Here is a 9,877-nt window from a genome sequence, read left to right as displayed (position 1 = left end):
CCCAGTACGTCCCAGTTCCCTCCCAGTACATCCCAGGTCCCTCCCAGTACTGGGAGGGAACTGGGATGTACTGGGAGGCACTACAATGTGCGGGGATGCCCTGGGATGTACCGTGGAGGAACTAGGATGTACAGGCTTGTACTGGGTTGTACCGGGTGGAACTGGCAGGGATTTGAAATGTCCTAGGATCTACTAGGATGTACTGGGAGGTAACTGTTATGTACTGGGAGTGAACTGGGAGGGAACTGGGATGTACTGGGAGGGAACTGGGACGTACCGTGAGGACACTGGGATGTACTGGTATGTACTGGGAGGGAAGTGTTATGTACTGAGGGGAACTGGGACGTACTGGGATGTACTGGGAGGGAACTGTGAAGTACTGGGATGTACTGGGAGTGAACTGGGAGGGAACTGGTATGTAGTAGGATGTACTGGGTGGGAACTGGGATGTACCAGGATGTACTGGGATGTACTGGGAGGCAACTGGTATGTACTGGGAGGGAACTGGGATGTACTGGGATGTAGTGGGAGGGAACTGGTAGGGAACTGGGATGTACTGGGAGGGAACTGGTATGTACTGGTAGGGAACTGGGATGTACTGGGACATACTGGCAGGGAACTGGGATGTACTGGGAGGGGATTGGGACGGACTGGGAGGGAACTGGGATGTACTGGGCTGCACTGGTAGGGAACTGGGATGTACTGGGAGGAAACTGGAATGTCCCAGTTGACACCCACTTCCCTCCCAATGCCTCCCAGTATATCCCAGTTTCCTCCCAGTATATCCCAGTTTCCTCCCAGTACATCCCAGTAAATCCCAGCTCGCTGCCAGTACATGCCAATACATCGCTGTACATTCCAGTTCTGTTCCTGTACATCCCAATACATCCCCGTTCCATGCCAGTACATCCCAGTTCCCTTCCAGTTCATCCCCGTACATCCCAATTCCCTCCCGGTTCACTACCACTTCTTTCCCAGTTCCGTCCCATTACATCCCAGTTCCGTCCCATTACATCCCAGTACATCCCAGTTCCCTCCCAGTACATCCCAGTTCCCTCCCAGTACATCCCAGGTCCCTCCCAGTACTGGGAGGAAACTGGGATGTACTGGGAGGCACTACAATGTGCGGGGATGCCCTGGGATGTACTGTGGAGAAACTAGGATGTACAGGCTTGTACTGGGTTGTACCGGGTGGAACTGGCAGGGATTTGGGATGTACCAGGATCTACTGGGATGTACTGGGATGTACTGGGAGGTAACTGTTATGTACTGGGAGTGAACAGGGAGGGAACTGGGACGTACTGGTAGGGAACTGGGATGTACTGTGAGGGAACTGGGACGTAGTGTGAGGACACTGGGATGTACTGGTATGTACTGGGAGGGAAGTGTTATGTACTGAGGGGAACTGGTGCGTACTGGGATGTACTGGGATGGAACTGTGAAGTACTGGGATGTACTGGGAGTGAACTGGGAGGGAACTGGTATGTAGTAGGATGTACTGGGTGGGAACTGGGATGTACCAGGATGTACTGGGATGTACTGGGAGGGAACTCGTATGTACTGGGAGGGAACTGGTATGTACTGGGAGGGAACTGGGATGTAGTGGGAGGGAACTGGGAGGGAACTGGGATGTACTGGGAGGGAACTGGTATGTACTGGTAGGGAACTGGGATGTACTGGGACATACTGGCAGGGAACTGGGATGTACTGGGAGGGGATTGGGATGTACTGGGAGGGAACTTGGATGTATTGGGAGGGAAGTGTTATGTACCAAGGGGGAACTGGGACGTACTGGGATGTAGTGGGAGTGAACTGTGAAGTACTGGGATGTACTGTGAGGGAACTGGGATGTACTGGGAGGGAACTTTAAAGTACTGGGATGTACTTAGAGGAAACTGGGAGGCAACTGGCATGTACTGGGATGTACTGGAATGGAACTGGGAGTGAACTGTGTGTGAACTGGGAGGGAACTGGGATGTACTGTGAGGGAACTGGGATGTACTGGGATGTACTGGGAGGGACTGGGAGGGATCTGGGATGTACTGGGCTGCACTGGTAGGGAACTGGGATGTACTGGGAGGAAACTGGAATGTCCCAGTTGACACCCACTTCCCTCCCAGTTTCCTCCCAGTATATCCCAGTTTCCTCCCAGTATATCCCAGTTTCCTCCCAGTACATCCCAGTAAATCCCAGTTCGCTCCCAGTACATCCCAATACATCGCCGTACATTCCAGTTCCGTTCCTGTCCATCCCAATACATCCCCGTTCCATGCCAGTACATCCCAGTTTCCTACCAGTTCATCCCCGTACATCCCAATTCCCTCCCGGTTCACTACCACTTCTTTCCCAGTGCCTCCCAATACATCCCAGTTCCGTCCCATTACATCCCAGTACATCCCAGTTCCCTCCCAGTACATCCCAGTTCCCTCCCAGTACTGTGAGGGAACTGGGACGTAGTGTGAGGACACTGGGATGTACTGGTATGTACTGGGAGGGAAGTGTTATGTACTGAGGGGAACTGGGACGTACTGGGATGTACTGGGAGGGAACTGTGAAGTACTGGGATGTACTGGGAGTGAACTGGGAGGGAACTGGTATGTAGTAGGATGTACTGGGTGGGAACTGGGATGTACTGGGAGGGAACTGGTATGTACTGGGAGGGAACTGGGATGTACTGGGATGTAGTGGGAGGGAACTGGGAGGGAACTGGGATGTACTGGGAGGGAACTGGTATGTACTGGGAGGGAACTGGGATGTACTGGGACATACTGGCAGGGAACTGGGATGTACTGGGAGGGGATTGGGACGGACTGGGAGGGAACTGGGATGTACTGGGCTGCACTGGTAGGGAACTGGGATGTACTGGGAGGAAACTGGAATGTCCCAGTTGACACCCACTTCCCTCCCAATGCCTCCCAGTATATCCCAGTTTCCTCCCAGTATATCCCAGTTTCCTCCCAGTACATCCCAGTAAATCCCAGCTCGCTGCCAGTACATCCCAATACATCGCCGTACATTCCAGTTCCGTTCCTGTCCATCCCAATACATCCCCGTTCCATGCCAGTACATCCCAGTTTCCTACCAGTTCATCCCCGTACATCCCAGTTCCCTCCCGGTTCACTACCACTTCTTTCCCAGTGCCTCCCAATACATCCCAGTTCCGTCCCATTACATCCCAGTACGTCCCAGTTCCCTCCCAGTACATCCCAGGTCCCTCCCAGTACTGGGAGGGAACTGGGAGGTACTGGGAGGCACTACAATGTGCGGGGATGCCCTGGGATGTACTGTGGAGGAACTAGGATGTACAGGCTTGTACTGGGTTGTACCGGGTGGAACTGGCAGGGATTTGGGATGTACTGGGATGTACTGGGAGGTATCTGTTATGTACTGGGAGTGAACTGTGAGGGAACTGGGATGTACTGGGAGGGAACTTTAAAGTACTGGGATGTACTTAGAGGAAACTGGGAGGCAACTGGCATGTACTGGGATATACTGGAATAGAACTGGGAGTGAACTGTGTGTGAACTGTGAGGGAACTGGGATGTACTGTGAGGGAACTGGGATGTACTGGGATGTACTGGGACGGACTGGGAGGGAACTGGGATGTACTGGGAGGGATCTGGGATGTACTGGGCTGCACTGGTAGGGAACTGGGATGTACTGGGAGGAAACTGGAATGTCCCAGTTGACACCCACTTCCCTCCCAGTGCCTCCCAGTATATCCCAGTTTCCTCCCAGTACATCCCAGTAAATCCCAGTTTGCTCCCAGTACATCCCAGTACATCGCAGTACATTCCAGTTCCGTTCCTGTCCATCCCAATACATCCCCGTTCCATGCCAGTACATCCCAGTTCCCTCCCGGTTCACTACCACTTCTTTCCCAGTTCCGTCCCATTACATCCCAGTTCCGTCCCATTACATCCCAGCACATCCCAGTTCCCTCCCAGTACATCCCAGGTCCCTCCCAGTACATCCCAGGTCCCTCCCAGTACTGGGAGGGAACTGGGATGTACTGGGAGGCACTACAATGTGCGGGGATGCCCTGGGATGTACTGTGGAGGAACTAGGATGTACAGGCTTGTACTGGGTTGTACCGGGTGGAACTGGCAGGGATTCGGGATGTACCAGGATCTACTGGGATGTACTGGGAGGTAACTGTTATGTACTGGGAGTGAACAGGGAGGGAACTGGGATGTACTGGTAGGGAACTGGGATGTACTGGGAGGGAACTGGGACGTAGTGTGAGGACACTGGGATGTACTGTTATGTACTGGGAGGGAAGTGTTATGTACTGAGGGGAACTCTTGCGTACTGGGATGTACTGGGATGTACTGGGATGGAACTGTGAAGTACTGGGATGTACTGGGAGTGAACTGGGAGGGAACTGGTATGTAGTAGGATGTACTGGGTGGGAACTGGGATGTACCAGGATGTACTGGGATGTACTGGGAGGGAACTGGGATGTACTGGGAGGGAACTGGGATGTAGTGGGAGGTAACTGGTATGTACTGGGAGGGAACTGGGATGTACTGGGAGGGAACTGGGATGTACTGGGACATACTGGCAGGGAACTGGGATGTACTGGGAGGGGATTGGGATGTACTGGGAGGGAACTTGGATGTATTGGGAGGGAAGTGTTATGTACCAAGGGGGAACTGGGACGTACTGGGATGTAGTGGGAGTGAACTGTGAAGTACTGGGATGTACTGTGAGGGAACTGGGATGTACTGGGAGGGAACTTTGAAGTACTGGGATGTACTTAGAGGAAACTGGGAGGCAACTGGCATGTACTGGGATGTACTGGAATGGAACTGGGAGTGAACTGTGTGTGAACTGGGAGGGAACTGGGATGTACTGTGAGGGAACTGGGATGTACTGGGAGGGACTGGGAGGGATCTGGGATGTACTGGGCTGCACTAGTATGGAACTGGGATGTACTGGGAGGAAACTGGAATGTCCCAGTTGACACCCACTTCCCTCCCAGTTTCCTCCCAGTATATCCCAGTTTCCTCCCAGTATATCCCAGTTTCCTCCCAGTACATCCCAGTAAATCCCAGTTTCCTCCCAGTACATGCCAATATATCGCCGTACATTCCAGTTCCGTTCCTGTCCATCCCAATACATCCACGTTCCATTCCAGTACATCCCAGTTTCCTACCAGTTCATCCCCGTACATCCCAATTCCCTCCCGGTTCACTACCACTTCTTTCCCAGTGCCTCCCAATACATCCCAGTTCCGTCCCATTACATCCCAGTACATCCCAGTTCCCTCCCAGTACGTCCCAGGTCCCTCCCAGTACTGGGATGTACTGGGATGTAGTGGGAGGGAACTGGGAGGGAACTGGGATGTACTGGGAGGGAACTGGTATGTACTGGGAGGGAACTGGGATGTACTGGGACATACTGGCAGGGAACTGGGATGTACTGGGAGGGGATTGGGACGGACTGGGAGGGAACTGGGATGTACTGGGCTGCACTGGTAGGGAACTGGGATGTACTGGGAGGAAACTGGAATGTCCCAGTTGACACCCACTTCCCTCCCAATGCCTCCCAGTATATCCCAGTTTCCTCCCAGTATATCCCAGTTTCCTCCCAGTACATCCCAGTAAATCCCAGCTCGCTGCCAGTACATGCCAATACATCGCTGTACATTCCAGTTCTGTTCCTGTACATCCCAATACATCCCCGTTCCATGCCAGTACATCCCAGTTCCCTACCAGTTCATCCCCGTACATCCCAATTCCCTCCCGGTTCACTACCACTTCTTTCCCAGTGCCTCACAGTAGGTCCCGGTTCCGTCCATGGATGAATTGAACTGTGAGGGAACTGTGAGGGAACTGTGAGGGAACTGTGAGGGAACTGTGAGTAGGGGGGCGGCCCCCCGGGCCCCAGCCCCCCCCCCCGCCTGGGGCCAGGGCGCCGCGGCCGCCGGCCCCTTCCTCCTCTGCCCGCTCCCGTCGCAGACGGCTCGGTATGTGTCACGAGCGGCAGCCCCGTTCAGCAGCTCTCGGAGGGCGCGCGGCTGTGCCCGGCCGTGACCGGGGCCCGCAGGGGTTTCCCGCTCGCTCCGAGAAGGCGCTGGCCCCGAGCCGGCGCGTCCCGCCCCGCCCGGCCCTCGGCGCCCTCGCGAGCTGAGCGCGGCCTCGGCCAGCAGGGGGCGCTGGCGCTCACCGGCTGGGCGCGGTGGCGGGGCCGGTGGGGGCCGTTCCTTCCGGCCGCCCTTTAAGGGCCGCCCCGCGGGGCTCGGGCTTCCGGTGGCGCGTGCGCGGCGGAGCGGGGGCGGGAGCGGTGCGTGTGGAGGCCGAAGGGCCGGTGCGTGTGGCGGCCGGGTCGCGAGGCGTCCCTGTGCGGTGCCGGGGCCCCTCTGCGGCCCGGCGTGGGAAGCCCGCGGCCGGCGGAGCCTGCTCGGAGCTGGGCGGGGAGCGCCGCGGCGGTCCGGCCGCCGGCAGCCATCCCCTGCGGTGTCCGGCAGCCCCTCGGGACGCCTGGAGGCCTGGCGGTGCCCGAGCCTCGCCTGCGGCAGCCGCCTGAGAGAGCAGCGCGGCCGTGTCCGGGGGCCGGAGAGCGCTGGTGGGTGAGTTCGGGCAGCGGGGGGCGGGTGTGTGTCTCCGGGCGGGGCCGGGGGGCTCCGTGCCCCGCAGAGGAGCCCCGGTCGGGCATCGTTCGCTTCCGAACAATGCAGGTCTGTCCCTGGTTATTTTCTGTGTACAGTGTTTCGGGCCACCTCAAAGCCTTTGGCCGGGTAGGTTTGGTGCGGGGCGATGGCAGGTGTGGACCCTGAAAGATCTCGGGTGGGGGGCGTGGGAGGTATTTCTTGCCTTAAAACTCTGAGCCCACCTCGCGTGTCATGTCGTGTTATCATGTCGTGAGTCTCGTGACTGTGGCAAATGGCTGAGTCGGGCGTTTTCTGATAACTAACTTCTGAACGTGTGCGTGTGTAGGCACGGGGAGATTTGTGCAGGGTGACGGAGCCCCTTGTGCTTCTGTGCTAATGTCTACCTGTTCTAGACCTCCAGTGTTGGAAAGCCTTTGTTTAGTGCCTAGTTGTGGCTGCGTAACTGCTGTTGCGCCTGCAGCTGTGCTCGCAGGGATGCTGGGTGGCTCCGCATCAAACCGGCCGCCGGGCGGCCGGGTTGTGCCGCAGAGCATGCCGGGAGCTGTAGTCCTTGCGGCTGCCGGGCGGCCGGGTTGTGCCGCAGAGCATGCCGGGAGCTGTATTCCTGGCGCAGTGGCTGCCGGCCCTGTCACGTGGTTCGCCGGGCATGGCGGGAGGCGCGGTCTTCCGGCGCTCGGGTGCCGGGCGGCCGTGGCGCGTACGGTACGCGAGGTGTATTTTTGGGGTTGGCTTCGTGTTGATTACTGGGGGCTTGCGGGTGCGGCCGCTTCCCGAGAAGCGGTGAGTTCCCCGGGAGCTGACAGAAGGGAAGAGGGAAAGGAGGAGGACGATGACCTTTTCCCCGTGCCCAGGGCGCAGATGATGGCCGCGTCCCCGGCCCACTGGAGGTCCCGCTCAGCCTCCCCTGGCCCCCCTTGCCCCGTGCGCCTGCCCCCAGCTCCGGCACCTCCCCATAAGCGTGCTGCATAGCCTTAGGCCGCCCCCAGGCCCTGTCGTGAAGGCAGCAAGCCGTCCCTCAAGCGCACTGGATTCCCCCTTGGTGCAGGGGCCCTTAGCAGTAGCGTGGGGAGGGAGCGGTGTGTCCAGAAGCCCCTGCGGAAGGAGAGGCTTTGGCCAGGGTCGATCGACGGTAATGACGGTCACTGTTTCTTCTTTCCCTCTCCCAGAGACCGTGCTGAGGACGTGGTTGTCTGTCCTTCCCCCGGGGATGCCGTTGCCTGCGGCCGTCTCAGGCTCGCGTGGCTTCTCTCTGCCCGTCCTCGCCGTCCTCGCAGCGCAGGGCCGAAAAGGGATAGACAAAGCCCTTCCCGGCTGCGGACAGGAGCTGCCTCGGCTGAAGCTGGAGACGCCAACGAAAGGTAAAGAAGAAGAAACTGAAGGTGCTCTGGCTGCCAGCTGCCTTCCTGCCGCAGGCAAGAGAGAGCCTGTCCATGCAGGTGGGGGAGGAAGGATCCCCCTTCATAGCCCGCAGCGGGCCAGGCCACCAACGTGCACCGTAGGGTCTGTACGCGTAACCCGGAGTTGGGTACGGGCGTGTAGTGCACGAGCAAGCTAGGCTACGTGCCTAGGAAGCCTCATCTGGTAAGAGCTGTAAGACACCCACGTATTCTCTTCAGGTGGAGGACGGCCTAGAGTCTGGAGCTGCAGAAGAGGCAGGGAGGAGAGGAGGGGAAAGAAGCATCTGAACGGCTAAATTGTGCCAGCAGCGCTGAGAGCGAGAGTCGCGGTGAGTCCTGGGCCACTGGGGCCCCGTTGCCTCTCTTGTACGTCCTGGGCCCTCCCTGTCTCTCCCCCGGCCCCCTCTCTTTCCTTACCTGCTGCAAAATTATTTTTTTTTGCGCTCCCCCCGCACCTTCTTTCTCCGTCTCGCTCTGAGTGGCTCCCTGCCTCCCCGTCTTTTCAGTCCTCCCTCTCTCTGTCCTGTAGCCTGTGGCTCCTTTTTCTTTCTCCGCCTCTCTCTGCCTGGCTCTGGCTGCGTTTTTTTTTTTTTTTTTATTCCTCCTGCTCTGTCCTGTAGCCTGTCGGTGTTTTGTTGTTCTCTGGCTCTCTTGATCTGACTCCCTGTGTTACCGAAAAACGCGTTAAAATCGGAAACGACTCCTCAACACCAATTTAGTATTAAAGAGCAGGCATTCTTTATTCGCGGCGCCGGATGCACGGGGGATCGCTCCTCCTGGCGTGCGTACCTCACGCACCTTTCCCGTACAATTTATAGATGAAAATTTCACATACTCATACATAGTCATTATTGTCTTGTCTAGTGATGGGTACAAACTTGCTCGTTCCCTATGTCAGTCACTGCGCAGGCTCGGTTGTCCTCCCAGTACAGTGCGGGGAACGGGGACGTACAGTGCGGGGAACGGGGACGTACCAGGATGTACTGGGTTGTACTGGGAGGGAACTGGGACGTACTGGGAGGCTCTACAATGTCCTGGGATGTCCTGGGATGTAGTGTGGAGGAACTAGGATGTACAGGCTTGTACTGGGTTGTACCGGGTGGAACTGGCAGGGATTTGGGATGTACCAGGATGTACTGGGAAGGAACTGGTAGGGAACTGGGATGTACTGGTATGTACTGGGAGGGAAGTGTTATGTACTGAGGGTAACTGGGACGTACTGGGATGTGCTGGGAGGGAACTGGGATGTACTGGGAGGGAACTGGGATGTACTGGGAGGGAACGGTGAAGTACTGGGATGTACTGGGATGGAACTGGGATGTACTGGGATGTACTGGGAGGGCACTGCAATGTAATGGGATGTACTGGGAGGGAACTGGGGTGTACTGGGAGGCACTACAATGTGCTGGGATGCCCTGGGATGTACTGTGGAGGAACTAGGATGTACAGGCTTGTACTGGGTTGTACCGGGTGGAACTGGCAGGGATTTGGGATGTACCAGGATCTACTGGGATGTACTGGGATGTACTGGGAGGTAACTGTTATGTACTGGGAAGGAACAGGGAGGGAACTGGGATGTACTGGGATGTACTGGGAGGTAACTGTTGTGTACTGGGAGTGAACTGGGAGGGAACTGTGAAGTACTGGGATGTACTTAGAGGGAACTGGGATGTACTGGGAGGGAACTGGGATGTACTGGGTGGAAAGTGTTGGCAATTGGGATTTACTGGGAGGGAACTGGGATGGACTGGGAGGGAACTGGGATGTAGTGGGACATACTGGGAGGGAACTGGGATGTACTGGGGTGTACTGGGAGGGGACTGTTATGTACCGAGGGGGAACTGGGATGTACTGGGAGTGAACT

Source organism: Phalacrocorax aristotelis, chromosome 24 (assembly GCF_949628215.1).
Source record: "Phalacrocorax aristotelis chromosome 24, bGulAri2.1, whole genome shotgun sequence".
In the NCBI taxonomy this organism is placed as follows: domain Eukaryota; kingdom Metazoa; phylum Chordata; class Aves; order Suliformes; family Phalacrocoracidae; genus Phalacrocorax; species Phalacrocorax aristotelis.
The sequence above is the reverse complement of the archived record's forward strand: the minus strand, read 5'-3'. Positions refer to the sequence as shown.